General features: G+C 35.1%; 1 protein-coding gene across 18 annotated transcripts in view; it reads right to left on the bottom strand.

The window, feature by feature from the left end:
• RAPGEF2 (Rap guanine nucleotide exchange factor 2) overlaps positions 1-27,778 on the bottom strand; it is a 240,894-nt gene that overhangs the window by 59,231 nt on the left and 153,885 nt on the right. The window contains exon 1 of one of the 18 annotated variants that reach the window (XM_032332655.1): positions 6,882-8,642. The exons of 16 other annotated variants lie outside the window; for them this stretch is intronic. The gene's annotated coding sequence lies outside the window, so the exon portion shown is untranslated. Of the gene's footprint in view, positions 1-6,881; positions 8,643-27,778 lie in introns of those variants that run through there. One more of the 18 variants, XM_032332659.1, reaches the window with a different exon arrangement.

The following is a 27,778-nucleotide window of genomic DNA, read 5'->3' on the forward strand; positions in this document are numbered from 1 at the left end:
TAAAGTGAATAACCTCATTATCATGATATGCTTATAGTCCAATTACTCTCTTTTATAAACATTCGAATTGTCATAGCTAAGAATTCTCTCAAGGTGTTAACATCTTGGGGAGTTTGTGCTTTTGTGTGTATAGTCTTACGATGGTTGACTGCAAAAGCCTCCGTATATTTGACCCAGACACATGCTGAAACCTGGTATGGCTTAACCACAATAAGATACTCTTTCTATCCTGAGGACACTGCCGGTAGAGGACTGTCTGAACAGAAGAACCACTGAACAGGAGTAAAGTGCGAGTTTAGTTGTGTTTTATTTCAAAAATTCCTTGCTACTTTCCTACATGAAAATAATGTTTTAAAGGGAACTTAATAGAGAAGACTTGTTATCAAGTTAAAGTTATACACATGACTATCTGTCGAAAAATAAACCTTTATGTGTTAGAATTAGCTACTGAGATATGATAGTGACCTAGACCTCACCCCAGGGCAGAAAGGCCACTCTCATGTTTGGAGGGGTTGGTAACATAAATGAATCATAAACTTCATTGGTTACATTGGGTAAATTATAATCTATCTAAAATCTAATTCCTACACTTCTGACACAGTGATAATTTGCACACAAATAGAGTACCTATTACCCTCTATTGAGGAAAATAACCAAAACCAGTAAATTGACGTTTTTAAGCAAATTCTTTTAGAAAGCCTTTTCTACTAGATGTTGAAAGAAAGCACTGAACAGAAGGAATCCATGTGACCTGTACTCTAAAACAGAAAAGTCGAATCCTTTCATATGATGAAGAAGTGTATGAACTATTTAGGTATCATATATTTCAAAATTCAAGGCTGTGCCCCATTTTTTTTCAAAGAGAAGGCAATAATAAAAACACCTGTATACGAGTTCCTTTGTGCCAGGCCCGGATCTAAGTACTTGCAGATACATCAGGTCATTTAACTCTTTGGACTATCTTATGAAGTAGGTGTTATTATGACCATTTTAAATGGGAGGAAACTAAGACACAGAAAAGTTAAGTGATGTGTACCAAGATCAGGTAGTGAAAAGGCGGGAAAAGAAAGAGTCCAGCTCTGGACATCTGGCTCTAGAGCACACACATTTAAGTTTTAAATTTAATGTATTTATTAATTTAGTAGCTGACCTGAAAATCCGTGGATACTAATGAAATGGTCAAATGGCTGCTTATATCAACTAATTAATATAGTTTCTTGTGCAAATTTTAATATCATACAGAAAAATACTAATTTGAAATAATTTTTCACTCTAACATTCATAAAATCAATTTATTAAAACTTTACATCTGCTTCCTAACAGAATTTTCATTTCTTCTACATTGTTTGAGATGTTACTTTTTTGAGTCTGTATGTACATTAGTGAAGCTGATTTTTCATTTGTCCTATAGGTTCTTTATAAAGTTGTTTACTATATACTTTATAAACTCATCTAAAATATTATGGCAGGGTGCCTGGGTGGCTCAGTCAGTTAAGCATCTGCCTTCGGCTCAAGTCATGATCCCAGGGTCCTGGAATTGAGTCCCACATCGGGTTCCCTGCTCAATGGGAAGCCTGCTTCTCCCTCTCCCACTCTCTGCTTGGGTTCCCTCTCTTGCTGCCTCTCTGTCAAATAAATAAAATCTTAAAAAAAATTTTTTTAATAAAACATTATGGCAATATCCAGTACTTGCCATTTTGAGATCACACATCCAAGAATCATTATTAAACCTGTGTAAAATGTAAAGCTTCTTTAACTCCTTTATACCAGTTCCATCATGTGATGCTTATAAGCATTCCAAGCTAGCACTGCTTGAGGTCACTGTTGCATTATTTTCCTTATTGAAGAGTATTTCAAAAATTTTTAATGTAAAATAAATTAAGAGAGAACCTCATAAAATATGCGAGAACAACTCCTTTTCTGGTACTTGCCTGATATATAATTTTCCTAACATTTGATAATCAGAAAAAAATTATGCACACACATACAGACTTAGGTATATGTTAGTCAACAGATTTCATCATCTTAAAGGAAGACACCTGGCATAGTGAGGGCAGTTCTATAATTACTATCAGAACCAATGAAAATTTGTCATCTGAAAGATAGCTATATTTTTTCAAAATAAAAATGTTTATGTGGAACCTAAAATAAAACCAACAGTCTATACAGTTTTCCACAGAAATACTGAGATAGTTGATAAATGATCATGATATAGGGCCAAATGAAATGTCCTGCTGCCCTATTAAGACACACAATTTTATGATGGTTTAAGAGACAGTCACTCCATTCTCAATCCACCTCCCCATCCCACTCCCCTGCACAACATATAATCCCTTCTTCTTTTCAATTTATTTGCAATCATCAATAACCACTGATCTGAAAAGCACACATTCCTCCAAGGGATTCCAAGAAAAACAAAAACAAAAACAAAAAGAAGCCTAGATCACTCAATCCAAGAAATTGTCAATAAAATACATGGCAGCTGCTGGCACTGAGTCAGGTAATTTTAACATCACCTTCTCAGTAGCATTCCACTATTTAAGTATAGTGCATTTTGTCTTCATGTTAGTAATAATGACAGCCATTATTTGGGGGGTATGTACTGTGTAATGAGCAAGGAGCTCAGTATTTGAGATCTATTTGTTCTAACACCTGTAAAAAGTCCAGATGCTGCTGGAGACAGAAGCTCAAACAGCTCAAGTGACTTGTCCAAAGCCTCCGGGTAAGAGGCTTCAAAATCTCTATCCTTTTTACTCTGTACCCTGACTCTAGATTTTTACTATTTAAGGCCATATTCTAACCCAATCTTTGCACCTATCTTCTCCCTTATTTAAATGGTAAACGCCTTAAAGGAACTTTACACGAATACAAGAACAGCTTTATTTTCTAATGTGAAAACCAGCCCAATAAATACACATTTTAGCAAAATTAGTGATTATCCCCATGGTAAAACTTATAATCTCTTACAGTTGCTAAAACTTGAGTCCTCAGTCTCTTGTTTTCCAGGACAAAGGGGGACCAGTGCTATGGAAGCAGCAGTCTCTGGAGAGGTTGAAAAGTTGCTGGTAATACCAGAAACCAACTTCTGCAACCAATTAGACAACAACTCTGATGAGCTCCAAAGGGACGATGCTTAGTTATCCCAGCTGTAAAAGTGCTCAAGGGAGTACGGAGTTAGGGAAATGAGTGTTTAAAGTCAAGGAAAAAAGATTCCCAGGAGATCTATAGAGAACCTTAAGCTGCTTTCTTTTTTAATAAAAATAAATAGCTGGTTTGGGGAGAAAGCCTCACACAGAATTAAAAACATTAACCTACAAGTAGCTGTTAACTCTTTAGAAGTTGCACAAGCTACCACACATCCAAATGCAAAGGTAACGTTTCTAGACAACAAAATATCATAAAATGTCTGAAACTGGCTAGTTATTCAGGAGTGTCCTCCCTTCCAGGAAACACAGCTGGACCACATTTCCCAGCCTCCCTTATAGTTACATATGCGCCCATTTAAGTGAGTTCAAGCCTTACGAGTATGGACAAACACCAGCAACACATGCCATTTCCACACGTTAATTATAAAAACCTTCCTTATGACTGTCAAGATCTTCCCCCCTCCATCAAAACAGTCTCTGTTGGACAACAACAGAAGCTTCGTTCTGAGGGTTAGACAACTGAGCCACAAAATAGAGGGGATTGGATCCCTAAAACACTGCTTATAAGGGAACTATCCACCAAGTAATCAATCAAGAGTACTTGCTTTAGGGGCACCTGGGTGGCTCAGTGGGTTAAGCCTCTGCCTTCAGCTTAGGTCATGATATCAGGGTCCTGGGATCGAGTCCCACATCGGGCTCTCTGGTCAGCAGGGAGCCTGCTTCCTCCTCTCTTTCTCTGCCTGCCTCTCTGCCTACTTGTGATCTCTGTCTGTCAAATAAATAAATAAAATCTTAAAAAAAAAAGGAGTACTCGCTTTAGATTTCATGCAAAAGAGAAATAAACTTCTATTGTGTTTGAGCCATTATGTTTTGTTTGGTACAAAGGCTGGCATTATCTTAACTCATATAAATACATTAACTCACCTAAATAAATATAAATAATTCATATACATTGTCTTAACACATATGTATACCTTAACTCATATAAATACTCAGTGAGACCTATTTGTGAAAAATCTTCCACAATGAAAATTCTAAATCCCTTAAGCAGAAGTAGGTAGTGTTCTGAAAATATCTTGACCTCACAGTACTATGTCCAATTTGGATAAAATAAACATTAGAGTTCTTCTACCTATTCAAACACATTTATTGAAAACCCATTTTATGCTAGTATACCAGACACTATTCCAAGTTTTCCAGCTATTGGAGTAGGAAGATAAACTACCCACTCTTATGGATCTTACAACTAGTGGGTGGAGACAAACAATAAAAGGATAATGAAGAAAACTGTCAAATAGTGATAAGTGCTACATTTAACAAAGATTAAACAAGATGTATTATGCTAAGTGAAATAAGTCAGAGAAAAACAAATACCATATGATTTCACACACACATGGAATTTAAGAAACAAAACAAACAATTTTGGGGGAAAAAGAGAGAGGCAAAGAAACAGACTCTTAACTATAGAGAATAAACTGTTGGTCACCAGAGGGGAGGTGGGTGGGGGGATGGGTGAAATAGGTGATGGGGATTAAGGAGGGAACTTTTGATGAGCACCAGGTGTTGTGTGGAAGTGTTGAATCAGTATATTGTACACCTGAAACTAATAACTAATATCATCACACTCTGTTAACTAACCGGAATTTGAATAAAAATTTTAAAAAAGAGAGAGAGAGGACTGATGTGATGAAGAGTCATAGGATAGCCAGGGAAGATCTAAGATGTGATACTGAGATGAGAAAATTACTTTTTATATTTTCACTTGTTTTCTAAAGAGATAGTTCCAATTATAATATTTTGCTAGATATATAGATATATAGATGTGTGTTGTGTGTTTTAATAACATAATACACATCTACACATCTATATTATACATATAAACATACATGCATATGGGTATGTACATACATACTTTATATATAACATATACATTACCTTCCATATATTTTTAGAATATATGTTATGTTTGCCTTTGTGTAAGACAAAGGGATATAATTATTAAACATTTTATTAAAGATTCTTAGCTATTTATACAACTTAAAAACAATCAACTATCATAGTACCTTATGAATCAAAGACAGTATAAAATATATTTGGAGTTGTTCATTGCCTTATGAGTGGGAGACTACTAATACCTGCTCACATTACACAACACAAATATTATATGATGGGAATACAGGTCTTCAAAATAACTACTTGTTCTCAAAAAATACTGCTGAATAAATTAAATGGAAAATTAAGTCTAAAACCCACCTACTTGTAGTCAACTGATTAAAGTACTCAAAAATGTCATTGAATGGATTGACTCCTTAAGAAAAAAAATATTTCTATTAAAATTTATATTGTAATCTTTTAAAAATAGGCATTAATGAACCTTCATTTCCCTAAAAGCTCAGATATACTCAGAATCCTTGATTCCACAGGCTTTATATCTTAGCATTTGTGTGTGGAAGTAGGAAGCTGGGGTGGGAGAATGACCATCAAACTTAAGAGTATGTCACACAGAGTTAAGTGAATTGAAAACTAATAAAATAGGATACAGGATATAGAGGGTAGAAGGTCTCACTGCTAAGATAACATTTCAAAGACCTTGATGGAGCAAATGCCTGAAACCTACAGATACATAATGGGGAAACAGGACATCAAGAGCAAAGGCAGGGGTGGCCTTGGTATATTTTAGGAGTAGGTAGAAGGTTAGTGAAAGCCCTGAGAAGACCAGAGGGAATCAGTACAGAGAGATATTCTATGCTGAAATCATGTAGGAAAGCTATGGTAATGATTTTGGATTTTATCCCGAGCGACATGGGAAGCCACTGGAGGGTTTTGAGCACTCAGAATGTATGCATCATGAATTTAAAACATTTTCCTAAAGTGTTTAATGTGAATATATATAACTTTTAATAAATATTTATGAGTAATTCCACACGACTTAAAACAGAAAAAGATGTTTATTACAGCTTATATCGAGGCCGGCAGCAAACAAGGGCACTGTAGTTGTCTTGATGGATACACCACTGGTTATGTGACTCAACTATAAAGTTGTGTCCATTCTAAGCTATCGTTCATGGGTACAATGGCTATATAACTTAATTTACTGAAAATCCCATCCCATTTATGTGAGACACACATGCACACAACAGAAGAAATGACTTTGATTTTAATCAACACCTCAGATCCTACCTCTCTAATGGTTCATGTCTAGATTTCATTCAAACACTACACCACAACTGCTACTTCTCCAAAGATGAGTATTACAACTTAGCTAGACAATAATCTTTAAATCAAAAAATAATTACATGTTATCCCTCTTAAGTTACTAACAAAAATAGTAGGTATTAATTTTATGTGTCTAGTGTATCACTTTTTCCTTTTACTTCAAAGATAAAGATATTCATTTCAGCATTTATTTCCAAGGACTTCAGTGCTAAGACATTTAATTTAATGTTTTATTGTCAAAGGCTTTATGTGTCAACCTGGAACACCAGATAATTTCACTGCTTTAGCTCTGTCTGGAGGGCACTGTGGGAGAACTGACTGAACATTTGCAGTGCATTACTCATTGCCCAGGGTCAGCAGAAACACATACTGCATAAATTGCAAGAAGTCGAACAGATTTTTCTTTTTCCTTCATCTTTCCTTTTGTTTTGTTTTGTTTTGTTTGGACTGGTAAGCCTTAGACACCATATCATCAAATGAATAGTTTGAATTACTAAGACACAGTCAAACACACGTTACCTCATAAGGAGACTCCTTCCTAATACCCTCACTTCTGTCAATGCTCCAGCATTTTTCATGACCTTCTCAGTCATCTGCAAAGATTTATTTACATAATCAATTGAGCGACTCTCTTAGAAAGCACATTCTTCCTAAATTAACACCAACATTTAGTACTCTATCAGTCCATTAAGCTTTTACTTTCCTCAAACTTCAACTACTTTCTCTGAACTTTTCTGTTAAGTGTGTACGTGGATGCGTATTAATTTATTACCCCAAGTTTAAATCAGGAAAATAGAACAGCATTAATCAAGATGCACTTAGGGAATCTTATGACTTGTTTAATATAATCTGTAATGTCAGTGCATGTGTGTATGCGTGTACACGCACACAAACAAGCACTTAATAATTTGAACATGTTTTTAGATAGAAACAGTTTAAATTTCATAACCTGGAAGTTACATAGCCTAAACCTTCAGCAAAAGCAAGAAGTTATAAAATGAGCCACGCTTGCAGTGACAACACTGTGCCAGGGGATTTACAAATACGATCCCAGTTCCCTCTGATGTTCCAGCACCACCAGTGTCCTCCCCTGCTGCTGCTGTCAAGTCTTTCTGTCCCCCACCATCCCTTTCAATCTCTTCTCCATGTTGCAGCCAGGGTAAACTTTTAAAAGGCGACAGAAAAATACACACCTGATCTTGTCATTCCCCTGCCACAAATCTTTCAGTGGCCTCTTCACCTTCAGGGTAGTGTTTATACTCCCAACCACTGCACCCACTGGCTTCTGCTCCTGATCTTTTCACACACCTCTTTCCCCCCCAGTCTGTTCTCTGAAGCTCTTCAGGGTTATTGGAAAGTCAGACTCTGTCTCTGGTTCTTCACTGTTCTCTCCTCCTAGAAGAACGCTCACCACCCCCAAGGCTGGCTAATTCTCTGAACTCTCCTCATGGAGGTGAGAAGGTCCTCTAAGATGCTCCTGTGACACTGAGAATGTTGCCTGGGACAGAACTTAACCACATTTTACAATAGTTGCTGATTTAACTCTCTAGGTGAGTCCAAAAGGCAGTATGTCTGCATTTTCATTCCTCTTTCCCTTGCTTTGGAGTGCCTAAGCTATTGTCGGCACTTAATACTTGCACAAACCACCGATCTATTAACCCTAGTTTAGAGCTGAAGACACTGTGGCTGAGAGACACTGAACAAGGACTATCTCTCACCAATGTTCTCTCCCTTCCCAATTCCACAGTCACCCCTTGCTACCAGCAATTATACGGAGGATCACCAGAATAAAATGAAAAGACAAGGAATAGAAGAGGGATGGAATTATACTAAACCTCGGCCAATAGTAACTATAGTTAACCATTATATTTAGTTTGGATTTCCTAGAAGTCGGGACAAAAGCCTCTGGGCTAAAAAATTTTTGAATTTCTATCTGTACAGATTCCAAAAAAGGAGACTGGCAGATGAAGAGTGTTGGGATTCTACTTCAGAATTGTAAGGTTAATTCATCTACTTAATTATTTAACAAGTATTTACTGACTTGCTTCAGTGAACCAAGCATTGCTACACGGGAGGGAGCTAGTTACATGGCAATGACTGGGACTGGCAAAGTCCCTGGTCCCTAGAATTTACATTTCTAGAGGCAGGAGGGGATTGAGGGTAGAAAAGCAAGAAAAATAACAATAAACAAAATGACTTTAGATATCAGCAAGTACTATAAAAACAATACTAAAAATGTAGGGTGCTGTAATGCACTGTGGTTGTTAGGAACAGGGAGGCTACCTTATCTATTTTATTTTCAGGGAGGTTATTTTATTTTATTTTTATTTTAAAGATTTTTATTTATTTACTTCACAGACAGAGAGAGATCACAAGTAGGCAGAGCAGCAGGCAGAGAGAAAGGGGGAAGCAGGCTCCCTGCTGAGCTGAGAGCCCAATGCAGGGCTCTATTCCAGCACCCTGAGATCATGACCTCAGCCAAAGGCAGAGGCTTAACCCACTCAGCCACTAAGGGGCCCCTCAGAGGGGTTATTTTAGGTCAGGCAACCTGGAAGGTGGCTCTGAGAAAATGATGTTTGAGATGATGGATGAATAAACACAAAGGATCTAGCCAAACAAGGGTGGGAGAGAGCTTTACAGGTGGAGGGGATCTCAAGGGCAAAGACTTTAAGGTGGGAAGAACCTAGGAATGTTCAAGAAACAGAAGCCCAAGGTGACTGGGTGGGAGAAAATGATAATGCCTGAGGGGGAAAGTGGTATAAATGAAGTCAGAAAAGCAGGGAACTATTCCTGATAAAAAGTAGGCTTTTTAAGGGCAATGGGAAGACACTGGACTTTTTAAATAAGCAATTGACAAGATCAGTTATGCTTCATAAGATCATTCTAGTAGGGGTGCTGGGGAGGGAGAATGGATTCTAAGAGGTTGGAATGGAAGTAGAAAGACAAGTTAGGACAGAGGAGGCATGCCATCTAGGTTACTGCAAAAAAAAAAAAAAAAAAGAAAAAGAAATAAAATAAGGCCTTTTAGAACCTAACCTGTGATACTTACAGGGGTCTCTGTAACTGTTTAACTTCTTCAGAAGATAAAAATTCGATCTAAAGTACCATACAGGCAATTAGTTAAGCGGCACAAGTTGCTACAATACTTTATTAATTAGTTTTGACCTCCTGATCAGAACTAATGTGCCTAAAAGATTTCCAGGGAACAAGGGGTCAAAGAACAAAAATATTCAAGTTATTTCAGTAATAATTTACTACATCTTAATAAAATGAATACTTATTTTGACAAAGAACCTAACCAGAGAGTAGCATTAGGAGGTCATAGTTTCTAATATGAATTATAGAAAGAATACATAGCTAGTCCCAAGCTGTCTGTGTGACTCAAGAAAATCATTTAAATTCCTTAGCAACTCAAATTTCCTCACCAATGTAGAACAGACATAACAAGGTCTGTCTTGCCCACCTCACAAGAAAGCTGTGAGAATGAATGGAGGATAAATGTACAAGAATTCTAGTAATACAAAGCATTATACAAATGCAAAGTTGTGTATGAAAGTACACTGACAGACCTGGAGGATTTTTAGGGGCTCATTTAACATAATCTCATTTCACAGTTGTAGGAACTGATGTCCAAGAAGGTGAACTAGCATGGCACTGCTAACAGCAGAATCCTGTTCTTACTTTTATGTAAAAGAGAAAAATTAATTTGAATATTTTCCAAATTCTATATAATATAAATCTTAGCATTAATTTTTTTTTAAACAAGTATTCTGAAGAACACAAAAATACTGAAAGGGAACAGTAACTTGGAATTCATTATTAATGATGTATGATGTTCATACAAATCAAAAATAAAATAATTTTAATCTCAATGCCAAATTATGGGCACATATTTACGGACACAAATTATGTGTCTCAGAATGATGATTGTTCTGTGAAAAGCATGTAACTTTCATAATGCTAAATGTTCAAGGTCTTTACATGTTAAGGACACAAGCAAGTAAGTTTACCTGGTTTTTGACATTATACTGAAGACCTTCAAAGACTGTTTAATGTTTAATGCATATTAATATTGTTTCTCAATAGTAGGTCTCAAACTTCTTATTATCTACAATTCCTAAATAGCTTATACCAGATTTATTTTTTGCTGCTTAGGTGAATATTTATTTCCATATTTCTTGTAAATGCTAAAGAACTGCATGACTTACTATAAGAAAATTCTGATAGTTAACAATGTTAATCCTAATTTATCATTAGAATTGCTATTATAAATATTGAGGGAGGGGTGGTGCATACTGGCTCCAACTTTACACCCTATTCAGTTTCATCTAAGTTTATCTAGCCTTAAGGGGAAAAAAATCTTCCCGAGGTAAAACAATTATCCACTGATTCTGAACTTAATAACATTTGCCTTTACCTGAATTTTTGTACTATATAATCAATAAATACTTATAAAATGGCTGAGATCTGAGAGTCAAGTATCTGGCCACATTAAGATCACGGGAAATGGTATTCAGGCAAAAGAAACAACTAGAAGAAAGAGTCCATGGCTTGGTCTGTTATATGAACAAAAAAAGGATCATGGCAGTTGAAGTGGAGTGGATTCGGAAAGTTGAACAAGATGAGGGAAGAGCAAGCCTCAGCTGCTTCATACACAGCTCTGTAGGGAGCACAGATTTTGTTCCAGGTGCAATAGGGACTTACTAAAGAGTTTTAAAAGAAATGACACGGTCTAGTCATATTTTACAAGATAAATCAGGCTCTGTGAAATGGCAAGATTTGAAATAAAGGGAACAGTGGGAGTCAACTGGAATAGTCCAAGCGAGATAATGGTAGCCTGGATCCAGATGATAATGGAAATGGAGAGAAAAAGCATGAATTCATGATTAAAAGGGTAGAATACACAGGATTTGATGAAGAATAATGAGTTTTGGGCAAAGTGAAGGACCAAAGGTAATTTGTAACTTTAGGGCTTCTGTATCTTAATGGATGGTAATGTCAAAGATGACGAGCTGAGGAAAACTAGAGAACCACAGGTATCATTGGCCTACTTGATTAGGTAGTTGGTTGGGTTTATTTCTTGGTGGTGGTTGGGAGAACACTCAGGAGTTATATTTTGATCACATCAAATATGAGTTGACAACATCTACAGTGATATATCTGGTGGGTAATTGAATATATGGTCTTGGATTTTATTATAATCAACCAGTGGATGTCTGGTTTAGGGGACAAATTTTGTAAGACTTTTCACCTGCTCATTAAGCATTAACATGTTAATATGCATAAAAATAATAGAAAATGATCAAGATGATTATGATGATGAGGAAGAGAATATTTTGATTTATACTATAATGGGATAAAGATTCTTGAAATCAACAAACAGATGGGGTAATGAGATACGAGGTCCCATTTTCTCTCCCTTCTGTTCTAAGGCATTAATATAAAAGTGTTAGATACACACTAGCAAAAAATTTAAAAAGTAGCCCTGTAGGAATGTAAAATAGGAATTCACTTATAAAGTAAAGTTAGCTTAAACATCTAGAATTTTGCTCACAGAATCTTTCAAAGAACTTGCAAAATACCTAGTACCTCCTCCAAATGTATAAACCTAATAAAAGTTCAGTTGAACTAAGTGTTTATCATTTGACTTAATGTGACTTTGTAAATAAAGTCTGTTCTTTAAATGCTTTCAGGATTAACAAACCTCCTGAGACAGAAATCTCCTTTCTTTTACAACTTAAGAGTACTCACTTAAAGGTGAGAATCAAGAAAAACGAAATAGTAACCAAGACACCAATAATAAAACACATCAAGCAAATCAGACATGATCTCTGATTTTTTTGTGTATCCTCTTCTTCCCTTGAAGGCCATGGTCTGACGTCCGTTATTCTCTGATAAACTAGAGATCTTCATTTTGAAACAGACAGATGCATATCATCATATATAACCAAACAAGGCCTATTCTGATGTATTCTACCAACTGCGGAAAACTGGGGAATAAGAAATGAAAAGTAAAGAGGTTGAAAATAATCTAAGGTCAATGCAGAGAGAGTAAATTAAGACATCTTTATTCCAAAGTGAATAACTGACTTAAGTGATTAAAGGAGGGAAAAGTAATAAATACACAGTTGTCAAGAATTCTGTATATTCCACTTCATTATGCTTCAAATTTGTGAGATATTCTGAAGTGAATGGAACAACAACAGAAGATTTAATCACCTTTAATTCAGGAAAAGGGGAGTGGGGTATTAATGTGAATGAATACCCGACAGTCAAATACTACATATGCCCACGAGAATACTGCTTTATTTCAGAGCAAATGCCCCACTCTGTGTGAACGAGTAGGTGTGTGTGGTGGGAGTGGGAGTGGGGGAGCAAGGATTACCAACATCCTTAATATTTCCAACCTAAATCCTGCCCAGGGTGGTTAGTTACCAGGTACCTTAAAAAAATTCTTCAAGTTTCAATTTCACAAGTCCTAAGGTTCCTCAGCATTATTTGTGTAAGAAGCTTATTATGTAAGTATCTCCCTTTAAGTCAGTGAGTGGTGGGACAAGAAAACAATTGCCTTACCTGAGAGCATGTTTAGTTGCTACGGTAGTATATTACTGTGTTAGAAAGCAGCAGGTACCTTTCTTGGTTGATTTGAGGGAAACAACTCTGAAAGAACAATGGCTTTTCTGGCAGAAGTGCTAAGGAATTTAGGAGAAGGATCCAATAAAGCCAGACTTAGGAGCTGTTATACCACTTTTCAGTAAAGAAACTTTGCCCTAAAGTTGTTCTCTTTTCTTAAATTGAAGTGTGGATGATTTCATGTGGATGAGAAACAGCCTAACATAAAATATGTTGCACTTAGCATATAAGAATTTCAGTGTTAACACCTTTTTGGGCACAGATTGCAGGCAAATTCGGGGGGGGGGATGAACTCATGACTTAAAAATCTGGCAACTGCTTGAATTTCACTGTAAAGAAGCATCATTAAGAAGCTAGGAATGTGAGTCACTTAATATCAGGCTTCAGCTAAATTCTTAAGTGGTTACATAACACCACTAATTTTTAAGATCAAGAAAGATTTTTTTTTTAAATGTCAGGCTTTAGGATTTCCTTTTTCTGTTTTTCATACTACAAAAATGTCATGTCTGACCCTACTACCTATATTACTTATTGCTTTTTTTTTTTTTTTTTTTGAAGAATGAAACCTGTCCACATCTTCAGACAGATGTCCATTATTATTAACCTGGCTCTCCAAGATCGTATCTTTCTTCAGGCTTGGAAACTCATCTATGATAAAGCTTCATGTTTACAAAATAAGGTAAAACATGAGAAATTCCACTGCAATAGTTAAAATAGCACTAAAATCCTGGTTAGTTCACATATTATCAAATAATTTAAATAAAAATTAAAAATCATACTTTAAATCCTAGACGCTTCATACCACGCAGATAACATGTTTGAATGAATAACAAAAGTTTTCACTCAAGCTTTGACATTTTGACATGAAGTAAATGTAAATTTTAAACTCTGGAAAATGAATAAAGAAAACATATTTGAAAATTAATTTTAAAAATCATTTGAACTTCTATATACTTTCTCAAAATTAGCTGTAGTAAAATTAGAAAAACAAATATCTAAGTTCTATGTTTATTATTAATCAAAGGCACGCTTTTGTGAGAACAAGGATCACACATATCTAATATTAATTTGCTTAAGCTGTTAAGAGCTTCTTTTCCAGAATTCTAAAAAAGACAAAAAGAACCAGACAAAGAAAATATTATCGTAACTTAATATATGTAACACTGTGTTTAGAGCAACAAGAAAGCAAATAACCATGTCCTTCTTACATGCTCAGCATTAAATTATCTTTCACAAAGCAAAGGGCTTTTTTTTTTTTTTTTTTTTTAAACCAAAAAGCAATTTGTACAGTTAAGAGGTATAGAACTCCCACATTCCGGCCTTTAAATTTTTCTTCTTATAAGAAAGCAGCATTTATGAGCCCCATAACGACTATTTTAAATACCCTGAATCACATCACAATAGAAAAACACTGTAGCATAATATATAATGCCATATTTAAATATGACCCAAAATTCCATGCTTCTATAATCTATATTAAGTTATGAGCAAAATAAAGGCATTTCTACCATGATCGTTTCTCTAAGTAAAGGTTAACTGGAAAGGCCAACCTTAGGAAGAAACAGAATACATACCATGATATAGTCTCTTTCGTTAGAAAAGGCAAGAAGAACAGATTTAAATTAAGACTTGGTGTATAAAAGCTGAAAGCATAGAATTTGTATCCACATAATGAACTGATGTCTCCTCTAAAGACGTCAGATTGCTGTTCAGCTAAACTATCTAAAAATACCTCCTTGCAAACACACACACACACACACACACACACACACGAAATGACTACAAAGACAGGTCTTACTAAGCAGCTCTACTTGCACAGAATCACTTAATAAGTGGGGAAAATTTTTAAAGTACTTAGGGAAAATTTAACGGGAATTTTTCATAGCAGCTATGATCTTTTATGAGCTATTTTGAAAACCAGTTCCAATCTGTAAAACGTAGTTAATGAGGGATCTTCAAGCAAATCATAATTGATCTAAGATGTCCAATAGAAACTCATGTTCTATGAACTTAAAACGAGATGAAGAAAGATAAAATCAACATCACTGTCAACATTCTATTTAAAAACGAAGAAAAGGGAAATTTTCTGGCTGGGAAAGTGGGAATCAAATTCATGGATGCCACTGTATGCCAGGCCCTGTGCCACATACGTAATCCCCACAACCAACCTATGAAGTAGGCATCGATAACAGCACTTTACGGACCAGGAAAAACGGTTCAGACATTTAACGAATCTGCTTAAAGCCACACAGCTACTAAGAAAAGGTAGGGTTCCAATCCACAGACAAATGATTCTGGAGTATTATAATCTAACATCAATAACCTGATAGTCACACAGACTGTAGAGTCTGCAGATTCTGAAAACATTAACTTTTTATATTTTTCTTATTTGAACCTCAAGTTTTCCATCAGTAACACAGGGATATTCTCAGTTCAGTCTTAGTATTATGTTGGTAATTAAAGAAAATAATATGTGTAAAATAACTATATGTTAGTAAAGTAATAGCATTAGTAAATAATTATATTATTTATAATATGAATATTAATAATTATATTATAAAATATTACTAATATTAGTAAAATAATTTAATTATTACAGTAATCATTAATAATCTTCAAAACAAGGTTGAGAGGAAGACTGGCATTGTTATCATGATCTCCACTTTGAAGTGAGAAACAGAAATTTCAAGGAGTTAAATGACTTACCCAACAGTTAAGCAGCTAGTAAGCACCAGAACAAGGATTCAAAGTGAAGTCCTGGTACACAAAGTATCTAATTGTTCAACTATACAATAATGTACTTGGAATAGTTCCTTCCTATTATTATGGGGAAAGGTTCACAGCTGAAATAGGCGTTTTCCTTTAAATATCCCTGTTAGGTACTTGAAAACGATATGCAATGAGCACGGTTAGTGAATGAGTTTTGCTACACTAGGACATTTCAGCATGCATCCTCTTTGCTGTCAGGTTCAGGGTAACACTTCAAAGCCATCCATTAAGCTTATTATAAACCAATTGAAGGGAATATCTTCTTCTATAGCATCTGTGGATAACACTTAGAGGAAGGAACAAAACAGAGAAAAGAAGTAATGTATATCCTGTGGCTAACAGAGCCAGTACTTGCTACAACATCTTGAGGGATGGTCTCTAATCCTGCCTACCACAATGCCCTGCCCACCACCCTACTTCGCAAAGCCATGGAGACTGACCCTAGGGCCATTACCGCTGCAAGAAAAGTCTTTTTTTTTTTTTCCTTTTTCTCTTCGAAGATTTTATTTATTTATTTGACAGAGAGAGAGAGAGAGCACAAGTAGGCAGAGAGGCAAGCAGAGGGATAGGGGGAAGCAGACTCCCTGCTGAGCAGAGGGCTCGATGCGGAGCTTCATCCCAGGACCCTGAGACCATGACCTGAGGCTTAACCTACTGAGCCACCCAAGTGCCCCAAGTAAAGTCTTCTTAATGCAAGGGAGTCCATAATCATCGGATCTCCGATCACTGTTGTGGCTAGGTTAAAGCAGATTTTAATACAGCTTACTAAAAGGTGTATTACATCCTACAGTCCCAAGAATATGTGTTATAGGGATGGAGGTTAAAGAACTGCCAAAATTGTGACGAAGATGGACCTAACTATGATTTACTTATCTGTATTTTAAATGGCTAAGACAATGTTGCTAAATCTGTGTGACTGAAAAAACTCTCTCATCTGGCTAAATGCTAAAATTAGCTCCTTATAAATTACTTATCTCACTAGAAAGAAATTAAGAGGGCAATCATATCACCCAAACAACAAGTTAAAAAAAAATTAGCATTCTTTTCTATATTCAAGTATAAAAATAGGGTAATGTGAAAGACCTCTGAAGAACCATACAGATAGGAATCTCAGATATGTGTGGGGACACAGAAAAGGTTGAATTAACAAAAAAAACTTTCGTGGTAAGAGTTAGAGTAATTCTTCAATACGAAATTATACTCTTGTAATTCTAGGCACACTTAAGAATAAAATGTATTTCTTTTATTTCCTTCAAGATCAAGGTAAACTTACTCTATATTTTATGGTAGGGCTGGTAATTACTACATCACAGATATGAAATCCCTTTGAAACTTGCTAAAGAAAATCCTAATGTAGGGGGAGAAATATAACTGTTCTCAAACTTTCTGATGAGAATTATAATCCACAAGATACACAGAAAACAAGGAATTGGACCACCCTTGCAACGATGTACTGGAAGCCAAGTTTAGTATAGTACCCTCATGCAGCTTCTAAAAATACTCTGCATGTGCACAGGGGTGTTTGCGTGCACACGCATGCACGCACACATGTACAAGAAAACACTTCCACTGGCTCCACCATGTATCCGCTGTATCATTTTGGAAAAGTTACTTAACCTCTCTATGCCTTGATTTCTTTGTGTATAAAAGGAGGACAATATACTTACATGGTTTTAAGGATTAAATGAGATAATATATGAACAGAATTTTGAACATTGCCTAGAACATAGGAAGCCTTCAATTTAAACTAATGGCATTATTACTATTACTTTTTTACTCTAATACTAAATTAATGAACAAAAGATTGCTTGCTGAATATGAGTATGGAACTGCAGAGGAAGAAAAGTGAATCAATGTAAGGACATGCCATCTAAGCAAATAGAAAACTTAACACAGTCTCATGACACATTTAATTTTCCTTACCTTCTGGACAATGGGGGATACACAGCCACCTTTAAAAACATAGGACTTCTTATTATGGGCCATACATTACTCTAAGCACTTTATAGCTTTTACCTTAATCTTCACACAACCATATCATCTCCATTTAGCAAATGGAGTCCACATAATAGGGAAGCTAAATAAATTAGCGAGGCTCACATAGCTAGGAAGTAGTGAAGGCAGAATATAAGTCTGAGTTCCTGGCCCTAGAGCCCTCCTCTGGCCACTAGGCTACAGTTCCTCCTCATGCCTTCTCTCTATGTAACTTTCTTCACAAAGGTTACAACTGGTCAGATTACAGTTTTCATTATTTCATGTACAAGCTATTTCCTAAATTGGGTTATTTTTATAGATAGAAAGTGAAACTACTTCTAGGAACCTACGTGAGATTCCCCCTCTTGCACTCACTGCTAAATTCTAAGAGCTCCTGTAGATCCCAAGGGTAGTTTTTAAAAATATATTTCAGCATTCAGTTCCCTTTAGGTAGAAAAGAGAGCTTCGTATCAATTATAAGACTATGGTCTTATAGAAACCAATATGGGAGCACACGCATGCACGCACACAAGTACAAGAAAAGACTTCCACTGGCTCCACCATGTATCAGCTCCACCATCTTCAGCTTCATTTCATCTTGGGCTTCTAGTTCTTCTATTAGATGACTCTGATCTGCTGCTTAAAACCTCTAAAATCTGTCTGCTGAAATGCCCTTATTTCTTACATCTGCTCATATCCACCAGGTGAGCTCCAGCTGCCCTCTGTTCATTCCCCCAGTAGGCCCCATACATAACACTAATGCGCATGTCAGCAGGTGTCTCTCCTGCTTTTCTTCTGTGAGCAACTCTGAGACAGAAGCCAAGTCTTACTCACAAATAACAAAGACCAAATACAAAATACTTTTTTCTGAAACCGGTGATTTTGTATATCTAGTTCCACAACTATATGTATATTATTATAATATACAAATGTTATTAAACAAAATTATACCAGGTAGTACACTAATATTTTAACTCACTGATTCTAAGATACACAATTTCTCTTTATTTCAACATCTTTGAAATTGGGATCCACCTTAAAATCAATGAAAAGAAAATACTGGTTATTGAAAGCAAGGTGAATCAATCAATGGTGTCTTAGATTTGACGAGAAATTACATTTTCATTAAAATACAAAGTTTTAAAGAAAACAATGTTAGGGAATTCTTGATCCATCCTGCCTGCTCACCTAATACAATTAGAAGAAATGATTTTTCAACTATGTCCAGACAGATAGAGATGGTTTGACTACTAGCTACACTCAAGAAAGACTTAAAACAAAGCCCATACTTCAGAAACCTAACTCATGAATGTCATAATCCCAAGTGGCACCCTGGCCACATCACATTTTTCACTATATTCTACCATTAATGGCTTTCTAATCAATACCCGAATCCACAATATTGGGCCAAAACTCTTTGACCTGCCATTCAGAAGGCTCTACAGTATGAGCCTTCTCTCATCAACGTGCGCACCTCCCACTGCCCCTCCACCTCAGCCAAGCTCATCTACACTCACTGTTCCTTGACTGTGCACGAACACTTGATTCATTGCTTTAGCTCATTCTGTTTGCCTTGCAAACATGCCTCCCAAATCCTTTTTTCTTCACATCTTGCTTATTATCTCTTGCCCTTATTTGTGGCACAATTCAAGTCTTATTTCCTTCTTTGCAGACTACTCCAATTATACGTGACATTCTTGCTTGTGCACTCCTATGTATTTTTTTTGTCAATACTGCTCACCCAAGCATTTAAATATATGCAAACAGACGCAAAATCTTCAAATCCTATTTTTTAATCTCTTTTACAGAAATCTGGATAAATCCCACAAGAAAATATTCAATGTTTTCTTATTTTTGACATTTTATTCAATTAATACTGAATACATTTCTATTATTTGAGAAATACAATCTATACTCTATTCTTCTATTCAAAGACAGAGTTTAAGTGGTCTTGCTCTTTGAAAAAACCAAGAGACATTTAAATTATCCATATCTCTTTTTCTAGAGCAAAAGTAATTTTTCATTTAATATCACTACTATCAACTTTCGCTATATTTGTTCTTTAACACACAGGCTTTAAATCTTATTCTCCTACAAAGTTGTTAATTTTTTTCAGGGGGACAATAAGCAAACAGAATAATGAAGGGTAAAGAAATCTGGGAATATGCCCAACTAAAAGAAACATAAAAGGTTTCAGCAGTAAGACATGATACACAGTGGAAAGGGAAAAGGACAGAAATGCCTTCACAGGTGTTTATATATTTTCTTCAGCTAAGTCATTTGAAAGTTTTTCTTTTTTTCTTTTGACATTTTAATATTGACTTCCAGTATCTTAAAATTTTTCATAAACCTCAAGAAAGGCACAATGAGATGAATACAATAAGCTTTATTAAAATCACATTATGCATTTTTTCTATTCCATATTTGGGATGGAGTCCTAACATTAATTAAGAAAGCTCTAAGTAAATAATTTTTTTCCTCAAAATGTAAAATACTATATAGAATACATATTCTAACACATATCTATATATAATACATATTCTATTACATATCAATATATAATATATGGCAAACTTTGAAACTATAAAGTAGACAAAGCAGTTTAGGATAGAAGATTCATACTAATTATAGTGTGTCTCTTAAATCAGTTGTCCTTAAATATATTTCCTACATATATTTTGGGGGGAAGGAAAATCTAGAACAAATGCTATTACCAGATTTTTTTTTACTCTGGTATAATACAAATATGTCTGTAATAAGATATGTATTAAAATGTACACTGAAAACTAATGATTGTATGGTATGGTAACATAACATAATAAATGAAAATGTTACCAATGGTTTTATCTGACTAGTAAAACTGTGATTCTTTTTCTGTCCTTGTCTTCACCTGCTTTCTCTTCAATGAACATGTAAGTTATATATTTTTTAAAATTATAAATGATGCACCAAACTGATAATGCAGACAAACCACAGGTTAGACTGCTACCTGAATAACCATAAAACAAAGCAAACAAGCACCGAAAATTAGTTTACCTATTCAGAGGTATCCCTTCTAAAATAATTTTAAATTATTTTTATATTTAGGTAAATGTTATCTCTAGAGTAGTATAATTTTGACATTTGATTGTTTTTACAAATGAAGTTAATTCAAACAAGAAATGGGAAAATTTATACATTAATATAATACAAATATAACATAAATGCCCATTTTTAATTGCCACTTAATACAAATCAAAGTATATTTTTAAGAAAACAAGAAAGTATGAGATTAATTATCCATAAAGAAAAAGTTAATTTCAGCCTTCACATCTCAATCACTGGAAACCGAGGCTGTAAGCTATACTCCTTACTCAACTTCTGCCAACCTCCCCTGGCTCCCCCTTGCCCAGCCACTACAGGTCCAGTGAATCCTTCTAAATCCTTACTGATAACTCCAAGCAATCTTCTCTTTCACTAACAGTAAAAGTGCTATGCACTTCTCAGTTCCATAAAACCCAAAAAGACTACATGTCACAATACCCTCATTTACCTCCAAATTTTTCCTGATTACTGAGAGGGAAAAAAAAGAGTGCTTTTATTTATTTGAAATAGTTCAGAGAGTAGAAATGTCTAGTTGAACCCATTCTGTTTCTCTAGGAGAACAGAGGCCATCAAGATTACAGTTCTAGAGCTTTTCTTACAGCCATGTTTGTCTTCATTTATTATGAAAGGGATCAAGTTGTGTACAGGCACTTAAACTTAGTGAAAAGTTGACCTACTGGAAATAATTCATTATAAGGTGCTCCCATCATAATCTATGTTTTTAAGTTCTCTAATTAAAATTAGCTTTTACCAAAAAAATAAGCCATACAGAATGTTAAATTCTAGCCTTTTCTATATACCTAAATTAGAAATGAGATTATGGGTTAACTACTTTTAATTACTTTACACAAACAACTACACATGCCTTAAATACATTCATTATATATATATGTATATATACATATATAAATAATATATAGATATGTATTTCATTTTATAATCATTCCAAGTCAATATATAAACCAATCATCCATTTCTCTAGAATTCATAAAAAAAGAATATGTATTTTAGTCTGAAAGGTGTTTTCAGACTATCACTTTATCAATCAACAAATGTAAAGTTAATCCATAACTAAGACATCTCTGAGAAGAGCCTGTATAATGAACATGCAGTATGATCTTGTGTACTTATATGGAATGAAGAGATTCAAAGTGCATAGGCAATATTTATATAGTGATTCAACATACTAAAGAAGCATTGATAAGTGGTTGACTGGTAAGTTATGCAGATATGACAGACATCATAGACTGTACGAATAAGATCCATCATTATATATTATATACATACACTAAATATATATGAGTAAAAGATAGAATACAACATAACTAACATAAAAGGTCTATGCTATCGGTTCAGTCAAGAAGAAGAAATGACAAAGGTTGACAACTGACTAGTTCTAGGTGGCAAGGGTGTTTCTCTACTAACAAAAAAGGCAAGGACAGGGACCAAGAGCTTAAAAGGACTACCTGTATGGTGCACAACACTTCTGTGAGTGTATTCTGTTACATCATGTCTCTATGTGCTTTACGGTATAAATGTATGCTTATGTTTTCTTATATGCTTTTGTATATGGTTCTTATCTGTGTTCCCAAAAAATGGGCACAATTATTTAAACAGTCCTGTGTAACTCCTACATCAGTACTAATAGCACTGGCATTTTAATACTGTAAATGGAAATAATCATGAGCGTATGTCAGGTCTTCAAAAATAAATTTCATTTCTTAATGATCAAGAAAAATAAGGAGGTCAGAGAGAGCAAAGATCTTAGAACAAGGAAATTAACAGGGACCTGAAAGACACATATACAAACTTTCCTTTAAAACACTCACAAACACACACACACACAGGTGTACGTCTATACATATCCACTCAAGTTCTTTTGTTTTTAAAAAAATTTTTTTAAAGTTCATAACCAAACCATAATCCAAATAAAATACGCTGATAATGATAAAATGGTCATCTGATCTAAACAGGTGAAGTTTTTCGAAGTTTACAAAAGACTGCCAAAGACGTGATGGTACTAAGGTATTCTTTTTCTTTTTACTAAGTACATAAAGTAAAGTACCTCATTAGGGATTTAAATTAAATAAAATTAAATTAAATAAAAATAATTTTTACGTGACTGTTATTAAACAAAGCAAAATGAAGAAAACTGCACAATTACTCTGGAGAGATTCTTTAACAGATTACCTGAACAAAATATTTAAGAGTTTTGTCAGATCTAAACTCAAGGAAATGAATATGCAGGGATATTTACAGCTACATGACCAAATTTACAGGGCATTTATTTTGGTGCAAATTAAGTATAAGTACTTCAAACATATAAAATATGATACTTTAAATGAGAAGGAAAAACTGTGATTAGTGATCTTACTATGGTTAAACAGTTAAAGGAGAAGAAATAATTGAGCTTCTAATGATGCATTTTAAATATTCTTTTTCTTTTTCAAGTTGATTATTGTCTTTTCGTTAATCTTAATTGAATTTTTATACAGTCTATTTTTAAACGCACCATTATTAAATTATTAAACAATATTTAAAAGCAAGGATGGGAAGTATGGTTCTTCTCTTGACTAAAAGTAAGGATTTTTCTTTAATATAGCCCACAAGAGATAGCTTTTTCCCATCTCACACATATAAGTAGTACATGCAATACACTGCAAGTTTCTAAAATAGATTTCTTCACTTCTAACAGGGTAAAAAGATCTATTATTTGTTGCTAGGGTTTCTTGGCCAAAATCCAAGGCAAGATGACCTTGTCCTTGAATAAAACAATAGGATATTGCTTCCTCTCAGGCCTCTTTGTTAGCTAGCACAGTGGAAAAACCTCCCCAAGAGATGAGTTTATTTCATCTCAGGAACTATATCTGTCATAATAGATGAAAAAAAAAAAGGATCAGATGAAGGAAAGGTGGAGTTTTAACCCAAAAGATGCATAACCTAACATCTATAATTAATCTCAGTGCTATTTCCTACATCGCTAAGGAAAACGTATCAATCAAATTATATTAAAGAGACTCTACTCAGTGTTTACAGACAAGGTCAAATTGTCATGGTAGGAAAAAGAGCTATTTCTTAAAAATCAAGTTTTCTTAAATCTATTTTGGTTAAAGATAGAGGGGTTGCTTTGGGAGGGTGAAGATGAAGAAGAGGTAACACTCCTTTGCTCGATCTTCAAACTATAGTCATTATTTGTCAGGTATCCTAATATCTTCCTCTCCATCACCTGTATTGGCCTACCCTCTAATATAATCCATTCCAATGATGACAATCTCCTTGATTTTCCTAAACTTCTGATTCCTCAGTTGCTTCTACATCTTCCTGCCTCAGACCCTCACATGTTAATCTTCCTTCTCTATGCTGTACTTTCAACAGTTGGCAATTTTGAATTGCAACTATATCCTTATTACAAGGAAGGCAAAGAATTCATTCAAGATATGATCTCTTATCTAACTGTAAATAAACCAATTTACAAGCACTGGTTAGAAGAATAAATAAAATTAAGCTTACATATTAGTGCCACTAAATCATTATTCAGAAAAAGCAGAGATGAATATGAAGAGAATAGGAGCAAGTGAAAGTCAAGCAAAGACCATTCAGTGCTGAGGAACAGGAAAAGAGAATGAATCTGAAGGGTCTGTGATCAGATCATCTTGTCCTAAATAAAAAAGTCAAAATTGGGGGAAAAGTATATTCACAGGGAAGAGAAGGCAGATTATAGAGGACCTTAGTGACCACAGGAATTCAGACATATGGTTATACTACATTATATCCTTCTTGGTTAGGGCTAATGAAATAATGAAATTTATATTTATGGCTACAAACAAGCCATGACCAGTATGGACTTCAGAGAGGCAATCACGAATTCAGGTTGGGTTCCACGATAGATGCAGATTTCACTGAAGTATATAGACAGGGTAGAAGAAACACCAAGACTCAAGTGCTTCTAAAGGAGCACAAGTGGCCAAGGTCAGGCTATCACAAGTTACAAAGGGAACAGCGGAAGTTGAGGCATGAAGATTATGTTTAAAGAGTTAAGCAGAAAAAATAAAAAGGTATGTGTGTATAAGGCCAAACACAGAAATACTGAAAGAAGAAGGAACTGAGTGAGCTAAATGGCATCTATTCCTGATTATCCCAACTTAGGTTTCAAGATAACATCAAAATTTCACATAGCAATAAGTAGCTTTATAAAACTACTTTTATGAAAGTTTTTTTTTTAAAAAAAGATTTTATTTATTTGTCAGAGAGAGAGGAGCGAGACTGAGCACAGGCAGACAGAGTAGCAGGCAGAGGCAGAGGGAGAAGCTGGCTCCCTGCCGAGCAAGGAGCCAGATGTGGGACTCGATCCCAGAACGCTGGGATCATGACCTGAGCTGAAGGCAGCTGCTTAACCAACTGAGCCACCCAGGCGTCCCTCTTTTATGAAAGTTTTATACAATGATTTTGATCATGATATTGTTGCTTTTTTCTACTGACAGTTCTTGGAATGTCACAAACACCAGGAAGAAAAGTAAGCATTTTTTTTAAGTTATGTATTTTACTGTTTTATACCAACTCTCATAATTATGCAGTCTATACACTTAATGTACTCTAAATCTGGCTACATAAGGAGAAGTAGTATAGGTCTGTGGTTAAACTAGTCCTGTGAAACCAGACAAACCTGGCTTCCAATCACGGCTCCACCTTTACTAGACATTGGAAAAATTTATTTTTATCCTGCTAAGCCTCAATTTCATTATCTCTAAAAAGGTGGTGATACCTCTGTCTTTAGAGGGTTGTTGTAATAATTAAGTCAGATAATACATAGTGCTTGTCATACAATAAGTGCTCGATAAATGACAGCTATTGTGATTTATTTCATACTTTTAAGTAAAGCATTCTCTTATGTGCACCACTATTTAAAATTATTATTCAATCACGTCTGAGGTTTCATCTACTCTAAGTACAGCTCACTACCTATACCAGTAATTTCTAGAAAAAAATGCACAACTGGAAAAGGGGTTATCAGTTTCACAGTATCAAGCTGATTCATTTTAAGTAATTCATTTAAAAATCTGCAAAGATTCAAAGTTATCCTATGTGCAGAATTTTTAAAAGAATGCTCAAGGAACACCCTTCCCATTAGATAACCTCAGGCACACTAAAAAACAGTTGGTAAACAGAGTAGTGACACCTTTAATGTCATCCTAAGGCTTTCCCCAACCTACTGAGCTTATAAAACATTTTCATGAAATATTTATTCGCAATCTGTATAACTGGTGCTCAACGGTAGTCTTTTGGAAAGTACAGTTTTATGATACTTTTTAAAATGTATTTTATTCTCAAAATTCATGAAACCAGTAGAGTCCTCTGAAGACTAACTGAAAGCACTAGATGACTGTAAGGACAGAGCCCGGTGCCAGGTACATTTTCGGTGACGCACAGGTATCCATCTCAGTGTTATCTACCAACTTTCTAGAACTGGGATAGGGAATGGAGATGGGGATGAAATTTACTAGTTTAGAGGGTTAAATGAGACTTCATCAATCCAAAAATACAATTAAATGAGAAATTCAACAGTGTTATTGTGCACCTACTATGTGCCAGCAACTGAGTTAGCCAGAAATTTAAAAAAGTCCATAAGATCTGAAAAATCCTGACAAAGCAGAATAAGTGAGTTTATCACTGGTGCTGAATCACAGCTCTTTTAAAAGCACCCAATTTAACATTTTTTGCTTTTTAGTTTCTCACTATCTTCTACTGTCAAAGAAGCGAAACCACTTAAAAAGCCACAAAAGCCTCTGCCTTCCGCTCAGGTCATGATCTCAGGGTCCTAGGATCGAGCCCTGCATCAGGCTCTCTGCTCAGTGGTAGCCTGCTTCCCCCACCCTCTGCCTGCCTCTCTGCCTACTTGTGATTTCTCTCTCTGTCAAATAAATAAAAATCTTTAAAAAAAAAAAAAAGCAGCAAGAAAGAAGTATCTGCGAATTTACTAAATTTTACTCATTTAAAATTAGCTCTGACATTATTCTCATAAGCCTCATAAGTCAAAAGTGGGTTATTCTCACTTATTTTTGTTCAACAGTTCATGAGTCACCTGTTATGTGAGAGTCAGAGTAATTATTCTCCTAGTCAACTCCTTGTAAATCATTAAAATCCTAAAGGTCCACTCACCACACAGCAAAGTTTAGATGACCAGAAAACTCATCAACGAGTACAGCGCAAGATCTTGGCACCGTACGCTACCAGCTCTGCCACACAAGATGTTCTACGATGGCCAATTCTAGTAATCCAACTTGTAAAAGTATCATGGGAAATACCAACTCACATGTTTTTTAGAAATTGCTTGATTCAAGGCTATTTTATGGCTGCAGTTGTTTTTGTCATAGTGTTACCTTAAATTTCAGTAAAATAGATACATAAAGCACCTGTTAGGAAACAAACATGCTTACAGAACAGTATACCAGGTGCTGTAGGTTACATTTTATTTGGTGTTATCTGTCCCAAGTGCTCTTGTCACAAATCTAGTAATACTCTACCCCTGCCCCACCACCACCACCAGTAAATAATTTTAACAATTTTCTTTGTTCACTAAAATTATATTATTAATTTAAATACCCTCTCCCTCCATTTGGAGAAAGGTTACATGAAAAAGGGAGATAAGAACCCTGTAGTTTAAACTTTCCTTCAAAGGTTCCTCAAGTAGTCTTAAGTAATATTCTCACTTTTACCTGGAGAAACCATGAAAACAGAGGAGCTTAATTTCAAAGGCCCTGTTAAAAAAAATCAAACTACAATAGGACTTTTCTATAACAACCTTTCTTATTAGTGAAATAAGTATAAGGCTGGTCTTTTCCTAGATCTGACCCAAAGAGATTTAATTAGTGAGGTACCATTAGGATCTCATTATGAAGGGCTGGGCTCTAAGCACAGCATCATAACATGTTTCCACCACAGATACTGCCCTAAGAACA

Source organism: Mustela erminea, chromosome 2 (assembly GCF_009829155.1).
Source record: "Mustela erminea isolate mMusErm1 chromosome 2, mMusErm1.Pri, whole genome shotgun sequence".
NCBI classification, from domain to species: Eukaryota; Metazoa; Chordata; class Mammalia; order Carnivora; family Mustelidae; genus Mustela; species Mustela erminea.